The following is a 21,632-nucleotide window of genomic DNA, read 5'->3' as shown; positions in this document are numbered from 1 at the left end:
CACCACCAACAATCGTGCATTATCTCTGTTTTTAATTGCTGATTCATACTTGCTGATGTAGGTCTTAAACACTCCAATATGAACTAATCTTCTAGCTGGTTCAGAGACAGTTAGATTGAGACAATCTTTTCATTGCTAACGCTGAGTCCGGTTAAAATCTGTGCAATGGGAGGAACATAACTAATGCTTTCCGCACACGGGTGGCTCCTCCATAAGGGCAGAGGAGCCTTGTTTCCCTCACCAGCATCAGCAAACCTTTTCCCAAAAAATTATGATAAACTGTGTTTATTATTGTTTTTTGGGAAGGGGTGGGGCCACAGTGGTGACAAGCAATGAGGGGGCATGCACAGCCCCCCACTCAGAGCGAATGTGTGTTTGGCTGGCCGTCTCAGGCCAGCCAAACACACGTGCACACAGGGCTCTCTCCAGCCTGAGAGAGCCTGCACAGGCTCCCAGTCTGCCTGGGTGCTCCCAGCCAATCCTAACGCTGCTCTAAGTAGTCAGGATTGGCGCATGGCAGGCTAGGAGCCTGTGCCTGCATACGAGGAGCTGGAGGAACGGCGTGCGGCGGCAAGTTAAGTGTGTTTTTTTTTATTTATTATTTTTAATTTAATTCCCTCCCCTCAAACCTCCCCCCCCAACTAACCAACCCCCACCCCTTCTGCTTCTGCTTCCAAAACATGTTGGAGTTTCAGTGGGGTGGAACCTGGGCAGTTAAGAACTTGACATGCCTTCGTGTTCAATGGAAAGGAAGCAACACCCAGCTAATAATAAAATGAAGATGTGTACAGAGACCTACTCCACAGAAACTCGTACATTTTAACCTGAATAAAAATGATTGCACACACAAAAAGTTAAAGAGGTGTTCTCCTTAGGGTAATGTTAAAGGGGGGTCTGGGGGGGGGGATAACCGGTTCTTTTTATTGAATCCTGCCTCGTTTGCAATAAACTAGTTCTAGAACAGTGATTTTTTAAAACTATGACTCGGACAAACGTAACTTTAATGGACATGGGGAGGGGCGAATTTTCAATGTAACTAAAACATTGCGTAGTAGCGCACGGTCATTTACAGACTGCACATGTTCTAATGAAGTGACAACTGTTTTTGCACAAACATACTATTTTACTGATAAAACTGTGCAGTGCACAAATCATAATATATGGAAATAGAGTTTCTGTGAATATTTATCATTTGTACATCACCGAGTCAATTGTCTTGATTTGTTTTGTTCCTTTTGAAAATCACTGTTTCTGGCACTCTCCAGAATTAAATAAAAGTGTTTCACTTTTGTTTTTCCTAACTGCTGAATGAACACAATTAATTTACAGATATCTACATTTTGTTGTGTGCCGCAAAAAAGGGGAAAAAACACTTTCCTGTACCTCAGCAAGAATGTCACGTGATTCACTTTAAGAACTCCTCTCGCTGTGCAGCTGGACAAAGAAAAGCAAGCACCACTCCCATAAACAGCGGTTTGTCAGGAGACTTGTAGTCTGTCAACTGACCTCTGTCCTTGAAGGACCAAACATGAAAGAGAAACAAAGAATTTAAAGGAAGCTTAATTTATTGCTCGGACTTTCGCTACAAACCGTTTGGGGAACACGGTTCTCGAATGTTCCACTGTCTGACAACGCCCAAGTGGGTTTTTCACCCACTATTATTTTAATTAGATCACAGTACTTTCTATGCCCGATGAGGTCCTGATGCACTACTAATGGGTAGCACACTACCCCACTGCAGTCATTTGGAAGTGTTTATATAGTGTGGCCTACTCAGAAAGAGTTTTGGTGTCATGTGTGAAGGCCGGTGCTCCTACTGTGCTTACCATTGTAAAAGAAAGGAGTGAGTGAGAGATAAGAGTTGCTTTTACACGCTATTATACTCGACAACAGCAATGATGTTAGCATGCCTCCCCTAACTCACCCTAACACCTCTCACAGCCCTTATCCAAGCGGCCAGGAGCCTTGCCAAAAATACAAAACAATCAGAGCACATCAGTCCTATTCAGAGAGACCACCACTGGCTTCTCCCACGAGGATATGTTTGAAAATAACCTCCATCACACACACACCTGGGACTTCCACCTATCAGAGAAATACTCCACAGAATGGGGAGGACAGAGGCCTGGAGGCAAACAAAGCCTCCTCTGGGAAATCTAAACAAGCATTGGCAAAGCCAATAGGTCTCCCCATGGAAGAGCTACTGGCATCACCAATGTCTTTTAGACATGTTGTACAGCAGCATGGCTCAGCTGCATGGCTAAAAGCAACGTTAAAAAAAAGCAAAATGACCCAGGCAGTGCAGGCCTCATCATAGCACGTCCTTTTCTTCTGGTGGGTGTGAGTGCTCAAGACAAACAAGGAGAAACAGGACAGTAATAAAAATAAATAAATAAAAGAATTAAAAAAAATATGTTATGACACAACCAGCACTGACCACATAGTGCCTTTGTCTGGTTATGCCAGGTGCATAGGGATGTAAAAGGGAAGAATTAACAGGACCATGGAGATGGGAGGAGGAAGAAGCAACAGAAGCACAGGGGATAGAAGAAGCAACAGGAGCTCATTGTTTAAGGGGGAAGATGCAACATTAGAACAGGGGGGTGGGAAGGGAAGAAGCAACATGAGCGCAGGATGGGAGGAGGGAGAAGCAACAGAAGCACAAGGTGGGAGGAGAGGAAGCAACAGAGAGCATGGGAGAGGGGGAGAGAAGCAACACTGAAAACGGAGGGGAAGAAAACACTGATAATGGGTGGGAAGCTAAGCAAATAAAGAAAACCGTGCCTGAATCACACCACTAGCAGTGGATGGACAGCACAAGAACACTACTCAAGATACATCAATCAGTAGCTGGCCCATGCGCCACAAAAGAAGAGGAAGTGAAGCCAGCATGCGCTGGCCAACTGGGAGGCAGCAAAGGAGAGTGACAATGAAACCAATAAGTAGTAAGCAATGGACAGGTTCCAAGCCACTTTATAGTAAACAATACCCCTCGCAGCGACAGCACATGCCCTGTCGTCAGACGAGACTTAAGACCAAAGTTTCAAAAATTAACAAACATCTTCACATGCCCCAGCCGTGAATCTCGACTCACTTCCTGGAGAAGTCACATTTAATGTGAACAATGCTACCTTCAAGAAAGGTCTGAAAACACACCTGAAAAGACAGGTGTACCCATTTCCATATGCACAGGTTCTATTATTACTTTAATTTTGTTTTAGGAATACAACTGGTATATGTAAATTACTCCGGTGCCCATGTGGCTCTACGCAAAGTGCAAGTTCTTTGAAACATGTTATTGCAGTTGCTTGCTAGAGTGGTGGTCCAACGTGTGGCGTTTTACAGTCCCTTGAAGAAACTACATCATGAAGCAATTTAGGCACATGTAGCAGAGTCCCAAACCCACCTGGAAAGTGTCACCTCTGGGATACATTAGGATCGAGGATACATTTGTAACACCTCGTAGTACCATCAGAATATGCATTTGCACGCCATAACCGGCATGTTTATTTAACTTTTCTGATTTTACAAGACAAGATGTGACGTAAGTTCGGTGTAGTCAATAGAGCTTGCATCCAAGAGGGTTAAAAGAGTGAACAAAAGACAACAAATACAAGATAAACACTGAGAGAGGTAGAAGGTTTCATCCTCTGGGAGCAACTGCAAAGTATTGCCTTGTACACTCTACATCAGATCTCAGTTGACAATTTTAACTGCAGACTGAACCATGCAACTGCTTCTGCATCTCAATCGGAAAGAAGATTTAAGTGTCTTGATGCATGCTCACTGATCAAGAACAACAACAAACAGAAGCCAAACCGAATGGGACACCCTGAAGTAAACCTTCCCTTTGGTGGCCTTGTTCACACTGTGGGGGTGCATAAACAGCGGAAAGGCCAGACATCTGTTTGCCTCAAATCCTGAGTGAACCTCGTGTCAAGCAAACATATTGCACAGGCCTAACCGGTCTACTTTTTATGATGACATGACTTCTACTAAGGCAGTAGTCAATGATTACAAGTTTGTTCTAGCCTTTACTAGGTTAAGTTTTGTTTAAGCAGCAGGTTATACGCCGGAAACGGGAAAAATAAAAAGACAATGGTCACCATATCAACATCCAAGACCCACCCCTGGTTCACTCTTGTCTGTTTATACAAGTACAATATTCTGACAATATTCTGTTTGGATTCACTGAGGTAACTTCATGAGGAGAGGGAACCTCGAGAAGTGCATGACAAAATGCCAGATAGCAACTAATGGAACACAAGCCACTGATTTTTGGTAAATTGTTTTGTAGGTAACAACCATAAACTGGTAGACAGTTCTGAAATAAGGGGCTTCTCGTGCAGATGCAGTCTTAGTGACAATGGTGAACAAAGGATAAAGTGCACAGCCAATTCTATACAAATAGTCACGGGAATACAATCACATCAAAATCCAGAGGTGTTGCAGTCCGGGATCAGTGAACGTCCAACGATAACGAACGACAAACTAGAAAGTGCTGATGTTTCGACCTCAGTATATGATTAGACTGGGAACTTCCTCCGGACAAATAAGAAGGTAACAACCCAACTGGCACCATTAATTATGCACCAATAAAAAGGTCCTGTTTGAGTCCGAACCTCGAATGTGTACAAGTACACACCAGGAACTCATCCGAGCACTGCTGGGGACAGACTACGTAGTCCGTGTGATTAATGGCGCCTTTACACCCACACCGTTAGCGACCCGCGTCTTTGTCCTGAGGAACACCCTCCCTCCCCACCCAATTACATCGGATATTGGGATCGAAACGTCAACACTTTCTAGTTTCGGTCATTTATTTGTTGTTGGCCATGAACTCACCTTGAACTGCCGTATGCCTGGATTTTGATTTGGTTGTGACTCTGACTCTTTGCACGCCCCAGTCTGCTATCTCTTGCTTACTCTTGTCACTTGCACTGCATCCGCACCAGGATCACTTTATTTCTGAACTGTCTAATAATCTATGGTTGCGACTTACAATATAATTTAGCAAAAATCAGTGATTTGTGTTGCACTGATTGCTACTGTGGATTTTGAACGGCACTTCTTGAGGCTCCCTCTATTAACCTGAAAGGAACACTATACTTGTATATACATGTCATTAACCTAGCTCCTAGAGATACAGTTTGCCCCTTTGTTGTCCTGTTTTTTACTTAAAGAACATATTACCTCGCATAAATTAAAGTTACTCATATAGAACCTCATTTCAAACTAACAAGACGGAGCCAGAATTCCTTAGTTACCGTACGACTAAGTTTTTTAAATTCATACATAAGCAAGACAGTAAGTACCCTAAACGTATACTCCTTCTCTACGGAGCCAAGCTACACAATTTGACTCCTTTAGCCTCAAATATCAACATTCCTAAACAGACACGAGGTCAACAGACCCTAAGTTTGAGGGACCACACAAGCAGGCCCAAGACACATGCAGGCTCAAGACACATGCAGGCTCAAGAATTTGGATGCTTTTTACCCAACAAACACTCTACACCAACCCCCTCTAGGTTACCACTCATGAATAAGTCTAGGAGGAGCCACCTTGTTATGTATAACTCTTTTTGTAGATGGGCGCCCAATACTAAACAAAAACAGTTTGAAAAAGGAAGAAACAGCAACTGGCAAAGCCAATAAGTATGGCCTCGGCGAGCTGGTGTGATTTTTTTTCCCCTACAGCATTCACATGCTGCAAAAGGAAAAGAAACACCATGCATTCCTAAACAAGGAAACCTTATGCGTGCAACTAAAGTGTCATTTAATAAACATACTAACCTCACGTTTCATTTTAATACAATACTGCAAGCGCTTCAAGGCAAGCACGTGTCCTTGGACCTTTTTTGTTTTTTTATGCATTTAACTGGAAATTATTATTCCTACTGGCACAAAAAAAATGTACTACTGGCTTTGAAGCAATGAAACCTGAAGACAGTTTAAACTCACGAGAGCTTAAAAAAAACAAAGAAAAAGTAAGGATCAGAAAAATAAAGCATTGGCCCGCAAGCCTCGCTTCAAGGTAAACACCTTTTTAGGTGGTTGTGAATGTGAAAGAAAAAAAAAACAGTTAGTCCCAGTGTAGGATAGCCAAAGGCTGAAGAGGGCTGACCCATTGGCCAGTGCTGTATGCTGTGGTGGACGGAAGCAAAAGGTGACAGACCTCAACAGATCTATGAAAGAAGAGACTATAAATATGGATGTACACAGCAAAGTCCTTTTTTGTTTTATATGATGACAAGAGGATGGCGACTTGGCTAAAGAAGTCCATAGACCAGACCTAAAAGCATGTAAAGGTTAATGTTGACAGACTAATGGTGAGCAGTAAATATCTTACACAAATTATAGAATATGAGATACCACCATATGGTTCAAAACAAAACACTAATCGGGGATCTCCTACACTTGCTGTGTATGCATACATAACGCCATGGTCCGGCCTACAAAAACAAGGGAAGCCTTCTCCTGGCCTGGAAGGCCACAGCATATGGGGCAGAGATTTCTACTGCACAATGGCTCCTGCCAGGCTGTATTTAAAATATCGGAACTACATGTGAAAATCATGATTTACATGGCAGACATCTCCCGGGCTCGGCTCATGCATGCGTTCTTACATCCGAGCTGGGCCCTATGCCTCTCTCGGTTCATTTGCTGGCTCTGGCTCGCCCACCTCTAATGAACACTGGACGCTCTCTCTGCATGAAGGCAGGGTACAGAAAATTAAATTTGATTGACACAGTCATCCTTCCGGTGCATCAAATAAGCGACCAAACACCTCCAGCAGCTATCCTGGTGGTTGTCCTTGTTATTATGCAAAATTTTCAGTTATAGAGTATGTTATTTGTTAAAACATCAGAACCACTATTTTGTAAACATGTATTTTGTTTATTTCAAGGGTGAGTCCGAAAATCAAAATATTGACAGAATACAGTGGTAATGACCAATGCAACACTTAGGTGGCTGTACCAACTGAATGGAAAAAACCCACAAAACCCTTGCAGAAAAAAAGTCATACTGCCTCTTTGTAGCCATAAACTCTCAGCAAAAAAATAAGCAGGGAGCAGCAGCTTGATCTAATCTAAAATCTTCGGTATTGCTTTTCCAGCATAGTGCCCAGCTTGAGAACATAGGACACCACAGTAAAAAGCTTAGAAAAACAAGCATTTACAATGAAATAGGTCTCTCATTTGCTTGAGTTAGAGCTATTGGCATTCTAAATTCATAATTGGACTTTTCTTGACACATAATTTGGTCAACCCTGCCTCATAATTTCATCTTTTCCTGCCATATAATTCCAGTGGCCCTGCACATGAAGCACTTCCAAATACCTTCTTCATCTGCAGCAAAAAAATTAAATGTTACTATTTAACATCCTAATTTAAATCTGCCATGCTAATTCCAATAGAATACCACTTTCACCAACCCACCAGAGTTGCTGACTGGCTAACACAATTCCCCCCCAAAAAAAGACAAGACAGCCACAGAGGAGAAATAAACTAGAAGGATCACCCAAACATTTCAACAGTATTCAAACAGCCATAGTGTAATAAGGATGTTAAATTGGTCAGAGTTACGGTCATAATTGTAATAAGGAGAGATTCTTTAAAAAAAATACAATTATCATTTAAACCTTTATCCAAAATAAACTCTTGGCATTAGACTGTAATGCTCAAAATGGCCCCTAAAGGGCACCATAACAAAAATATAATTTGTAAAAAACATGGTCATGTAACCATATTGTTGGCCCCAGGAGGGCATAACCCCATGAAAACAACAAGAGAAGGTAATGTAGTGTAAACATATACTTAGCCCCCAGAGGGTGTTTTTAGGGCTAGCAGGCCTACTGCAATGATATTACAAACAAGGTCTTGAAAACAAAACGTCTCCTAGCTCTAAAGCAAAAGTTCCTGCCATGAGAAAACTTAAGACATTGAATGGTGGGAGGAGTTATTTTGGAGCACCAACTAACAGTGTGGGGACCCAGAGATGATGTTGACAGAAAGAGCACATTGTGGTCAATGTTTTAAAGGTGGTTCCATTGTCCTAGGACCATCACAGGCTGAGTTATGAGCAAAAATGTTTTGTAAAATTAATGCCCTGCAAAGCATTATGGGGCAAGTTTCCATGCCACAAATATTTTAATATGTTGATATGATTGTAATGCTTAGAACAGCTCCTAGAGGACACCACAATAAAAATAGCATTTGTACGAAACATGGTCATGTAACTATTTAGTTAGCCATGAGATGTCATGACCACACAAAACGAAAATGGCAATAATACAAAAAGAAAATGGCAGAGTAACCATATATGTAGCCACTAGACAGCATAGTGCATTACATATTATCAAGGGGTAGCAGGCCTATAGCAATATTACTACAAACAAGGTCTTTCAAACAAAACTATTCCCAGCTGGAAAACAAAAGTTCCAGCCATGAGAATGCTTAAAAAAAGATACTGAATGGTGGGAGGGGTTATTATTTTGGGGTCTCCACTAACCTAGTGTGGGGACCCAATGATGACCTTGACAGAAAAAGCGTGTTATGCTGAACGTTTTGGTGGTGGTCCCATTGTCCTAGGACCACCACAGGGTGAGTAATGGGCAACAATGTTGTGAAAAAGAATGCTTGCAAAGTATTATGGGTTGAGTTTCCCAGAGTGCAGTGAATATTGTAGTATTGTCTCTCCTGCTGTGCCAGGAGAGCCTCCTTCGCTTTGAGGATTTCTGTTTAATGCAAAGCATTTACCAATTTAAAGACTTTTAAGGGGAAAGCCACAAGACATGACTGATTAGGTAATTGAACAATATGACCAGCGCTTCAATACCGCTGATTGAGTTTATGCTGTTGTGCCTGTTCGCACTGTGGGGGCCATGGCCGCCATGCAGCGCGAAGGGGAGAGACAAAAACAAAATGAGTTTGCCAATGCTGAAGTATATCGGCAATAGTGCAATAATCCATGTAACAGGAGCAGTCTGCAAGGTGTGACAAAAACAGTCTCAAGGCAGAACAAAGGTAAAGCAATTACCAATCACATCAAGTGATTTTGAAAGGCAAGCCCACGAACGAGTGAAAGTGATGGGCATCACATGGGCTTGGTTAATGGCAGGCACGGTTTACTCCCACTTGTGGCTTATGTCTCTCCCCACTGCTGGATACCAGACTCCTTCCTTGAGCCTGACCATCACTTAATTTGAAGATGTATTGCTCCTCGATAGCTTTCCATTTTTTTCATTATTTATTTTTGCACTGTGTCGTGTACCGTGAACCCGCAAGTAGGGATGGGAATGTAAAATTAAGGCCTGAAGGAAAAGGTTATATGGATACAGCAAACTGGCAATTAATAACAAAAGGACGAGGGGGTGGGGGTTTGTGGAACTGCACCAAAAAAATAGTAATACTGAAAATGTAACCATCACATCTCGAATCAGAACAGTGGTGAGACTGACTTGCTAGGTACGCACAGCGCTTCAACAAAACTCATGCTTCAAGTTATAGTAATGAAATAACATCTCTCCATGCGTCATCATATGCACCATACACTAGGCGAGACATGAGGTATCGGTCTGCAGGTAATGTTGTATAAGCAGTATTCTTTCAGATGGCCTCAATGCAAACTTTCATGGTTTGCAGAACCACAGCCACTCACAGGGAGCAGCCTGAGACACAACATTCTTCAGTCGATTTACAATGTGACTGCAACTTGCATCGTTTGAATAGAGGGCAAACTATATTTTTTTGCCAAGGAATTTCCTTTCCTCAACAGAAAGAAACAGAATTATCTTAGGTCGGTCTAGACAGCTTGAAACATCCCTTCTGCCAAGAGGAACCTTGTATTCCTCTTAGGATGGGGTGAACCCAGGAAGAAAGGAAGTCACAGCAAGACATCAGCTTGTTAAGCGCCTGCTGCCTCTGCACACCCATCAAAGGACTAGCACATATTTGGCAACAATATAAGCACTACATCACTGCTAAGACCATGAAATCATACTACCGCTCCCATTCCAAGTAATGCTAGTCACACATAGAACAGCTCCACGTTCAAGACTGCAGTGGCCACCACCGGAGGCCTCCAATCTACAAGTCCAGGAGTTACTGTGGGCGTCTGCTGCTGTGCAGCTGGGATGCAGCAAGACTAAAGCACGCCTGGGCACCCTTGTGCTCCCAACACGTCTATCTTCTCCACACCCGTCCCAAATCATCAGCCATAAATCCTATACTGTGCACCACAGGCCCTTCAGCCCCACCAATTAATATTTTCCCCACTGTCCTGCCATTTATAAAAAGTTGCTCTCAACCAACACATTCTCCCATTTGCCACAATTTACATGCCCCCTCCTGCCCTGCTTCTTGCCAACCACTGTGACCAAGCTCCAAAGATAGTTGAAGTTTACACAGACGGCTATGCTTCCTCACCATCTCCCCACTCACCAACCTCCTGTGGATCCTGCTACCCCCCTTGCAGTCTCTCATTCCCACCGCACTATACCATCCCTTACTCATGTCTCATTCAGTCACATCACACAGCTGTCTTCTACAAGCCTTTGAATTCCTGATCCCTCAGCACCAGCATCTATCCAGGACTTCTGCTTTCACCCACTACCCAGTACAATATAATCCCAACTGAGACCTGTGTCCAGTGCTGGGATTCCACAACACCTACCGTCCTTCTTAATGACTAAACCACTTTACTCATGCCCCAAGCCCTTCCCCAGGACTGCAACCACTTCAGTCGCACACCATGCCCCTCTGGCTCAAACACTGATGCGCTTTACTCACGCTTATCCGCAACAAATAAAAGAGATTGCAGGTACTTTAACCAAACTCTGGGCTCTTATGCCCCTCCAACTGACAACGTTTGCAACCGACATACTCATTCCGAACGCCACTCCGAAAGACAGCCTTCATCTGCCTGGTCCCTTTGGCAAAATTACCCACTCATTAAGTGAGCAAATAGGCTTCTAGTCCTAATATCACCACACTCCTGTGAAGCAAAGCATCCCTTGACACAGTCTTCAAAGCCTTCCCCTCCACCATCTTTCTCGAAGTGCTCGGTGTTATCAACTTTGACTCAAGCGCAGCTCTAAGTATCTCCTTATATAGTATAGCATATACCATATAATAATAAACAGCATACTGCACTCTGTGCTGTATAACATATATATGCAAATGCACAGTGCAATATGCTATTTATTAATACTGTTGAGTGTGGCAGCACAATGAGTGGCGGAGCGCAGAGTAAGCCATGTTGTCCCTCCACTCCCTCAGCAATGGTAAAAAAACTGCATGTTACCAATGCGTGTGATTTTATCATCATGGCCCCTGCCCCATAGTAATAAACAGTATATCACAATACATTCCTGTGTAGATATATGTATAGACATGTATATCAACACCAAACACTCACAAGCTTACAGTCCCACATAATTTATGCAAAACAAAGTTAGGATCACTTGGGAGTTCCGAAAAATTAACTGTTCCATCAGCTAGTTTTTAATTCCACACAAAAAAGCCAGTGGTAGCAAACTAATTTATCAAGGATACAAATACACTCCCCTGCTTTGAAGCTTTTGGTCTAGTACCACTCCTGATCACCATAGCATTCACTGTATTGTTTTGCCTGGGTCAAGTATCTGTATGGCATTCCATCAAACCATCAAAAGATTCTTGTTGAACTCCAGCCTTTTAGGTTGTACCATAAAAGCATCAGAGATGACCATGAAATATCAGAATGCTATGTCCTAATCTTCAGAGCACAGGGCCACATATTTAATGAAAAGACACACATCCGTAACTGACTGCCCAGGTCTGAATCTTGCCAGCTTAATCCTCATTTGTGCATAGGCTTCCAACATACTTGACACACATTTTTTAGATTGTTTCCCATGGATTGAAATCTAATAAAAAATTAAAATAATTGGAAGCTGGGCTTTAACAGTAACTTTAATTAGGCTTCTTGGTCAGGATTTAAGAATTCTTCTCTTATCTTAAGATCTAGTCTTTAATAGCAATCTATACAATCTCCTGCAGTCATTCTTTTTGTCAAGTGTGCACCACAGAAATAGGAATTGCTCATGTGCCGAACCTCACCATCCTGCACCACAACAGTTTTCTGCCATGTTCATGGCCTTTTCTAGTGTCCATTAAACTTTCTTATAGGGCCAGATGTACCAAAGGGTTTTGCCCATTATGTGCCAATGGGAAAATGCTTTGGTACATATGGCCCATAGTGTCTTACACAGAAGGCCACGGTGACTTTCAAGGTGTTCACTTTCATTCAGAAATGCCAACATAGCTCTGCATTGAAATATCTGGCTGGAAAGATTTCATGGTACCTTCAGGATAACCCAGAGCACTATGGGATCTCTCACTGTAGATGGTTCAGATAAACGATTGCAAATGCCGGGGAGTTGGGCGGCTGCAGATTTTGTGAGCTATGCCTTTAATGCGGGAATTGTCTCCTGCTTAAGCGGCAGGAAGTCATTCCTTAGCTGGCTACAAGGATGGTCTGAAAAGCTGGTGCTTCTGCTAAGCTCCTCGATAGACAGGTCTGGCCTTGTTCGGGGGCTTCCATAAGGCACAGATACAGCATGCTGCTTGAAGTTAATGTTATTAATAAGTCCTAGCAACAATCTCAACTCTAGAAATCCGTGCAGTCTCCTGGGTTGCCTCCTCCCCATCGGACCAGTCCTACCAGTGGCTATGCTAACGCTCCTCCTGCTGCACTCCTGCAGTTCTACCTGCAGGGGGCCCCAAAGCTCTGCTCCGCACCCACTCCCATCTGCTGCTTCCAGCAGAGACCCCGGGGACATCTGCTTCATTTCACCGCTCATTGTCTAAAGACGCTCATATGTTCTTGCTCCTCCTCTTTAGCCCGTTTCTACCAGTACATCACCCATGTCCCCAACCCTAGCAGTAAATGGATTACTCCTCGCTGCTTTAGTCGAAACACAACAAAAAGACATGAATGATCTGCATTTCATTAACCAGAGAGGTCAAACATTAACTTTGCCACCTCATTCGCGCCAGAGGAAAGCCAACAGTCAGGATCTTCGGCGTCCACTTTAACGGTCACCTGCATATCTCCACCTTCCTCAGTTACAGGCAGAAGATCCATCCTTAATACACCTTGCGCTTAGCAAATACACTCAAACACTACAGTCCTCAAACTGATTTACGACATCCTCACTAGTCTCAAACTACTCCTCCTTAACCTTGCAGAAAGTCCCCCCTCCCTCTACGTCCTCCAGGCATCTTGAAACGCTCTCACGTCCCCTCCGCCCCCCAGGTAACAGTCTCACTGCACAATTATAAACACCCCTCCATATCTTGGATTCAAAGTAGTACAATTGATACGTCGTTTACCACCAGCGCGAGCCTCACCTTCGGTGCCCTCTAGGCAGCTACATATGGACACATCACACTTTGTTCTCTACTTGTTAAGCGCATCCCCGCGGTCGTGGTTTTCCTTGTAGAGACGCTCTTGTGCCGTCTGTGGCATTACTGTGATTTGAAGCGGTTATCTTAGGTCAAGTGCCACTCCTCTGGAAGGCTAGCCCACAACTCTGAACCTGGGCACATCTGCTCCGGGCACTGGGCCATTTCATCCAACTCTGTTTCTCAGCAAACACGTCTTGTCTGCAAGCATACGTAAGTCAAAGTGCTTTCTGTTTGGGAGTCTGCGCTTTAAGTCCCTACTATATAAGAGGGGCACAGGACTGCTTAGTCACATGTTCTGTCTTTCCAGCATCAAAGTAGCATTCAAAACCGGGGCCTTGAGGAAAGAAGATAGCCCGGTGGCAACAGCAGCTTTCTGACAACTGAATGGGAAACAGTGATTGGGCTTCAATGCGCTACGGTGCAGCACTCATTGCTGCAAACAGCTCCTGGAAGACCAGAGCTTCATTTTTCAGATTACTAAAAAAAACGAAAATGTCATAAAATATTTGGAGCATTGTAGTGCATTGAGAAGCACAGTGAGATTTTAGCTCTCAAAAAATGGATAGTGCGCACTTGGAATTCACCGACTGACAACTCGCTCATTTTTTTACCCAGACATGATGGCACCCTGGGGGTTGCGATGAAAAAAATATTTTCAAGCTGAGAAGTAGGGAGTTGTAAAATGCCGTCGGAGCAACGAGGCAAGTAGGAGCCCTCGTGGGAGAAACCAAGTGCAAACAACTGGAATAACAAGAGGTAAAAATACAAATATAGTCGACTATCTTTTGCTTACGGCGGTTTATTGGAAGTTAAACAGTCTCTACAGCTGGTAGGGTAAATATATTATTTCTCTGCTGGCCTCTCAAAAAAATCGAGCAATGTCAAAGTTCAGCAGATAGCAACTTTCTTTGGCACTTATCTACAGGGGAAACAAATAAAACGTACCCTGGAGAGGGCATTAGTATCTTGTTTTGCCTGTATATTCTCCACAGAGGTTGTGGTCGACGGATGATTTTTTTTTTACATGTCCTTGGACTTGTGGGTGCCCTATGGTGTTACATGCTTCTAGGTACGGAGCAGCCTTTTCTGTCCTGTCGCAGTTTTCACCTGGCAGTGTTTGTAATTTTTGTACATATCATCTCCCAAACTCATCGTTCCGTCCCTCCAGGTGCAGGGCAGTGCTTAATTTGTAAAATAAGTGCCGGAGCCCAAAGTTTAGGTCAGAAGCCTGTGGTCGATGCTAGAATATCAGGGGCTGTGTAGTCTTGATTCAGCTGCGTGCCTTTTTCACTCACTCAATACCTGCCCCTTTATCTCACACTTAAAGGTTCTTTTTCACCGCTGCTCTCTCCTTTTGGCTTGTTTTCCCCTCTTTCTAGTCCTCCTCCTTTCCCACTTGTGTGTTTTTGTCTCTTGTTCTGGGACAAAGTCTGTTTAGGAAAAATAAGCGCTGCCCCCTCCAAAAATGAGTGCCAGTGGGACGCAACCCCTGGCTCAAATTAAGCAGCGGTGTAGCTGATAAGAAGAGAGGTTTGAGCTCCTAGAAGATCGATGCTGTGTTGCTCCGGTCTCCATTCCTCGGTCACTTCCAGAGGTGCGCACGGCAGCTCCTTGATAAGCAAAGGCCCTGACGGAAGAGGCGCCACGACACGTGCACTGCTGGCCATGTTAATGATTCAACAGAAGTCAATAAAGGGAGCTGGCATCCAGGGGTTTGCACTGTTGCCTCCGATAAGCTACCCGAGTTACTTCTGATCTCCAAACAAAATGAAAGAACACAGGGAAAGAGACACAAAAAAGTAAAGGGCCTTTCCTGACATTTCTTTGAGGGAAAGGGGGTCTTATTGTTCAGTTCATTTGACTGAAGATTCTGTAGAGTGCTCAGACCACTAGCGCCACCATACTGTGGGAGAATGTAAACACAGCATCGACACGACAACGGATGCTGCAGCAAAAGCGAGGAGCTGAGAACGAAGATGAAACCAGAATTGTATTGGTAATTCAATAAAAACAGAGGATTAGAAGTGTGGGAAATGTCTACAGTGGGACTGGTAAGTAGAAGTAAAATATGTTTATTGACACCATTGTCCATAAAGCCATAAACCTCAATATACAGTCTATAAAATTACCCGTCATAGCACATCAGCATTATCCAAATTTCTTATAGATATATATGAAATGCCGCAATCTAACATATCGCAACCTAGACAACATTATGTCTCAAGACTGGAATTTTCTCCATAACCTCTATCAACAATATCACAATTAACCTTAAAGCAAACCTTAAAGCAACATCACAATTAACCTTAAAGCAAAGCAATGATCAGTTGTGGAATGACCGGTTGGAAAGCCTGCTGGAAAGCCCCTTTGTTCTCTGGATTAACAATTATAACCAGACACCCACTCCTCGAGGTCAGAGAGCAATATTTTGGAGAAGATCTTCTCAGAGACAGCTAAAGGCTAACTGGCCTATAATTTGTTGGGGTACTCCCACTCCCTTTTTAAATAAGTTTAATGATTGCCGCCCCCCCCAAGAATTAATAAGAAAAGGAAATTAAGATTTTTTGCCCACCGTACTGTATTAATATTCATGCAGTCACAATTAAAGTTAACAGGCTCTGCAGCCTTACTGACTGATGATGTTTATATTATGTTTTTGAAAAACGATTATGCAGTTACCTCAGTACCCAATTCATACTTATGACTGGCAAGAAAAGCCTAGCGGAAGGCAGGCAGTAAGCCTGCAGAAACCAGGCCACTTGCAGATCGAAACACGCAGGTCTTCAGGCCTTGTCTGAAGTTCAGGAATTAATTATAATTAGGGCTCCCAGTTTTTACTGATTTTTACCGATAAATACAGACAGAAAACCTAGATATCTTCCTGTCTGTATTTGTTTTTAAATACAGGAAAATAGGCCTCTTTGGATGATTTTCTCTACTGTCAGTCATGAATGCCAGGTCAGTAGTGGCACAGTTTGAGAGGTGGGGAGAGAAATAAAGACAATAGATTTCCTAAGTAAGCGTAATAAGTGCAGCTCAGCAGTTATTTATGCTATTCTACAATGCAAGTGTTTTCAGATAATGATATTACACTGTACACTGGTGAAACCTTTTTAGACATTCAAGTGCCAGTATACATTTATTAGTTAAATAAATGTGGGAAAATATCAATTTCAGCTTCATTTATACAGTAAATACAGAATAAACATGTACAAATACAGAAAAAAAGAGCAAACAGAATATGGATAAACACAGGCAGTAATGTCGAAAAAATAAATACCATAAAACATGGAGCCCTAATTATAATCTTCCTGTATCTATGTAATGATAGTCAAATATCACAGAGATAGCTGCGGCAGAAAGGAATCATGAATAGCTGCCTTAGTAAACAAGAGGGGTGGGTTAGAGTTAAGAACAGGGACTCTGGTCAGCAATAAGGAGCATTAGTCTTTACAGATGGCGGATGGGTGATCTAGGAATAGCTTTCACATCTTTCCTTAGGCTCAACACCACAAGCCGAATATGCAGCAAGGCATGTTCTAGATCCTGGGAATATAATGTCTTGTCATGTGATGGTGACACCATTGACCCTAAATTTCCGTCAAGTAGATACAGCTATATCCAATGTGCATTTTTAACATCCCTTAAGCCAACTAATGACATGCCAACTCAGACTGAGGGCAAGGTAAGACAAGGTGGTGCCAGGGGAGCTCCAGCAGGGAGCACCAGCATACCGGATCAGCCCTCCCAGCAGCAGAAGTTGCTAGGTGGATAGGTTTGGGAAGTGTTGCGATAGGTCCTTCGACTATAGTTGCAAAATTCCTTGTACAGCCCCATTGAAAATGTAAAGTATCCCCAAATCTGCCTTGAAAGGATGGAAATATAGAAAACGATAGATGCTTCATTGGTTGAATATTTATATATTTATGAATAATTAGCTAACTGAATACATAACTCTTCTCTACAAGGGTCTCTTCTGAACCAGTGTTCCTAATTTGGATTGCATTGCTTAGGTATTCTCACTACACAGACTTGGTTGCCAGAAGTCTGGCTGTATTTTCACCTGCTAGAGTATTAATTTTTTGGATTAATTTGCATGCCCTAATACTTTCTAAAAACTGGCTCAGAGCACACCAGGAGCAGCCACACTAAAGAGGAGTCTGTATACAGTGTAAACTGCATGTTATGACAGCGCACCTAGTGGTGTGGTCAGTACTTAATTTATTATTGTTGTTGCCGGTGCCGGTATTTCTGCCTCAAGTATTTACTGCGGACGGAGGAAGAGAAAAAACGAAACAGCGTCACAAAGGGAGAAAGCTTCAAGGGTGAGCTCAAAGGGCAGGGAGTGGCTGTAAATGGATTGAAGAGGCACGAGATGGCTTTAGGATTACGCGGCTTTAGGATTACGCGGCGTCAGTATTCCATGTTCCCACATTTAATTGCAGCAATTTGTTTACAAATTAAGCACTGGTTGTGGTGCACATGATGGAAAGATCTAAAAATAAAAAAAAGCACTGTGGCTAAGTGGTAGGAGAGGAAGAGGCCTGCGGAGTGTACCATTAAACAACTGCCCATGGGTACTCTCACACTAAACAGAACGGTATCTCCCTGGTTTTATTTATATATAATTGCTGTAAGCAATGTCCCATGATTCCTTCCTTCTCCTACCCTCCCTCCCTTTGTTCACACTTTGGAACCTTCCGTGATGCTAGACGAGAATGCAACAGTAACTGCAGAACAAAACCTAAAAAGACCTGAAATTCTCAAGTTACAATAAGACTTTAAACTTCGAACCAACCCCCACTGGTATCAGTCCTACTTAACTCCCACCCCAGCCATAGAGACTTTCCGATCTCAAACACGTCTGGAGATACAACATAATATTATATAAATTATAAACAGGAACAAACTTCAGATGTAATAAAAAGACACCCAGGCACATACGTATTCGGTCCTTAGTACTGCTCATTAGCCAGTTTCACGTGTTTCTAATGTCATCACGTGAAAGGGTGAGGGGAGAGTACATGTTCTGCCAAGGATCAAACAATCTGAACAGTTCACAATGTTCCACAATCGCCTCCTGAACTGTAAGGCACAGCCTCTTGTTTTTTTCTAAGTTGCCTCACCGTTTAACTGACAACACTGGTACGGAACTGTCAAAATAAAAGTTTCTCATGTGGCGCTAGCTGTTGCTGAAAACTGCTTCAGAGCATGCAGGTGCAATCGTAAAATAATTCTAAACATAGGTTTTTATGAAGCGCCCACAAAGTCAACTACAAGTACCTAACGGATTAATTACGGTTATGAACAGAATCTAGATATCCAAACAGAAAGATTATAAACAGTCTACAATGTATAACCCCACAAGCGTCGCCTCGCAGTAGAAGCACTGAAATGAGCCAGTCTGAAATCAGTAAAACTCCGGAACGGTGACTGAATGCAATGTTTTTTTACAAGAATCCTTGCCATGGCAACACTGGGCCTGCAGGGGAGCGCGAGCCCTCGCGCTGCAGGAGTTCTGTGCAAGGTACAAAAGCAAGACATGTCGGCACACTACACCCTCCTACCGAGCACACGCACCCCTCTGCCGAACTACCAGGCACAGGATGATAGGGAGGGAAGCAGGGACCGGCCGGCAAAGAAAGGGGCTACCAGGGAGCCGAAACAGACTCGGGCTATTTTGGGTGCGTTATATGAACACTGTATTTATGCAAACATTCAGCTAACTGGCATGTTCTTAAAGCGGCTTCCGTCAGGGCCTGCTTCTCCCAGGACAGAGGCCTAGACCAGCTGAGTCCCACCCCGCCCCCCACAGTCATGACACGGAGGGTTAGCGCCCAGCCCTCTATCTCGGGTTTCACGTGGTCTGACAGATGTCAGGCCACATAAAACATTACCAAGAAAGCACATGCTGGCGCTGGCCGAGCCCGCCCCAGACAGAACCCAACACTAAAGCTAACTCCGACATAAAGGGGAGGAGAGAAGCCCTTAGAAGCCGCCCCACGGCTGAGGAGAACATGCCACCCCGTGCGACGCCCTCACCCCACCAGCACAGCAGCAGAAATGTGCCGTGTGACTGCACCTGCATGACCTCTCGTGGAAAGGTACAGGCGGGGGAAGCAGCCGCAGCTCAGACGCGCCACCAGCAGAGGGCGCTTTACAGCTAACATATGCAAACGTTTAGTTCCAATGTTACCGAAAAGCTGTTAATACCTCCGACGTAGAACATTAGGTCCTCAGCTCCTTCAAAATAGATTTTACTTCAGATTCAAAAAATGACTGTCCACAGGTAGGGGGCCGGCGTCCTCCTCTTAACACACCTCCCTTCCAAGCGCTCAGACTCGCTACGGCAATCGGGGAACAGCAGCACTGTCCCCGTCTTCCTGGCTGCTCGCCGGCTAGACTGGTGACTCAATAGGTTAACGTGTCTGCTGCAGGCGGGTGCAACCTTTTTATCTACTTTGTGATTGTACAGTGAAAGTGCGTGTACAAAATACCTTAACTGTTTCCACTTAATAAGAAAAACCATTCGGTGGTTTTACATAAAAATGTTTATCTCTTCGTTTTTACAAATTATCAAAATGAACACACGGCAACGTTATTCAACCTCGGAAGGATGAAATGGTGGGAGGGCATCAACCATAGTAACATGAAGGTCTAACTTTTCACAAAACCTTGCTCTCTTTTTTTTTACTGAGAAATGTTGCTGCTGTGTAACAAGCATCAGTATAAGCCTCGTTCTTTCTTTTTAGGGTTAGCGTGACAAGATCCAATGCATTTAAGACACAAACGTGATGCTGAAAGAGAGAAATGGCACTGAACCTTGGGGGGGGGGGGGGGGGCTACCAGTAAGGAAACCAGAATCAGAACTCGCTGAATAGGACTGAACGTTTGCACAAGTAAAACATGACCCAAATTCTTGCTAGCGTGCGACCGCCGTTTCAGTGCAGCCCTCGGAGGGGCATCTCGACCGCTGCTGACGAGCGTGCGAGCATCCTTAAGACGAGGTGGGGCACGACGAAATTTCGTAACAGGTCAAAACGATAAACACCCTTTTTGGGAATAAAACTAGATCAATGTGTTCGTAAGAGACTATTGTTACTCCAATATTGTTACCCCAATAGAGCTTACCAGTTCCTAAAACCCATTCACCCAGAGTTGCGCCTGTAGTACACGAAGGACGTCACCCTACACTTGCCAGCAGGGCGCTCCGACAAGCATCACAACAGCCAACTGTGAAACCAAGGGCTTCGATCCTCCTGATCCCAAGCAAACGCTGCCCCCAGATCACTGTGCCTCAGAACCACTAGATCATGGGTACTCGCAAACATTTTCAGGGGGGCGCATAGTTTGGTCTTTGATGTGACCGAGGGCCGCACTGATGGCAGCAGGGTGGCAGTCGGGGGTTGGTAGTAAAGTGGGTGTAAGGGACGCAAATCTATACTTCTAGTGTCTGAATAGCGCAACGTGAAACCATAAACTTGGGAATAATTACGGCTTCTTCACTTAACCAAACTGTGTGATCCTAAGCAAATGTTTTATTTCACTTTCTCTCCTTTTTGTTCATTATCACATATGAGGACCTCGCATGACTTTAGGATATGTGTTGCACAAAACCTTTTTGTGTTTGATTTTATAAACCATAATGTTTTTGTATAATTGAAACCTAGGCCACCAAAAGAGTGCACATAGCTGACTTGCCTCTTAGCTCACCAAAGGCATTGTTGTCGGGGTGGGAGATGGGGGAGTGAATGTTTCTAAATTCTGGTTAGAAAATTAGCACTTTGAAAAAATATATTTCTTCAATGCACTGATATAATCTGGTGAACTAAGGTGAAGTTTCTGCGTGTGAATGAAATACACTTTTTGAATTTTGAGCAGACATCATGCTTTTACATTTTTGCTTCAAATGCGTCTGTAAAAATGAAGGTGTTTCTGATGTTTCATTGTACAGAACCCCTCTCTTATCTCCTCTTAACCTTCAAATCACCTTAAATAAATGCTTGTCTGTTTATTTACATGTTTTTAATGTTGGTGACGAGTCTAGCTAAGAGCAGCCCAGTGCTGCTGGGCCGAATGTAAAGGTCAGGAGGGCCGCATGCGCCCCCGGGTACTATGAGTATCACTGCACTAGATAATAGCACGCAATACAGTTCACCACATGCTGTTTTTAAGCGCT

General features: G+C 43.6%; 1 protein-coding gene across 3 annotated transcripts in view; it reads right to left on the bottom strand.

The window, feature by feature from the left end:
- Positions 1-21,632, bottom strand: part of B3GNT2 (UDP-GlcNAc:betaGal beta-1,3-N-acetylglucosaminyltransferase 2) — a 124,340-nt gene that overhangs the window by 101,464 nt on the left and 1,244 nt on the right. The window lies entirely within an intron of this gene.

Source organism: Pleurodeles waltl, chromosome 5 (assembly GCF_031143425.1).
Source record: "Pleurodeles waltl isolate 20211129_DDA chromosome 5, aPleWal1.hap1.20221129, whole genome shotgun sequence".
Lineage (NCBI taxonomy): Eukaryota > Metazoa > Chordata > Amphibia > Caudata > Salamandridae > Pleurodeles > Pleurodeles waltl.
The sequence above is the reverse complement of the archived record's forward strand: the minus strand, read 5'-3'. Positions and strand labels throughout refer to the sequence as shown.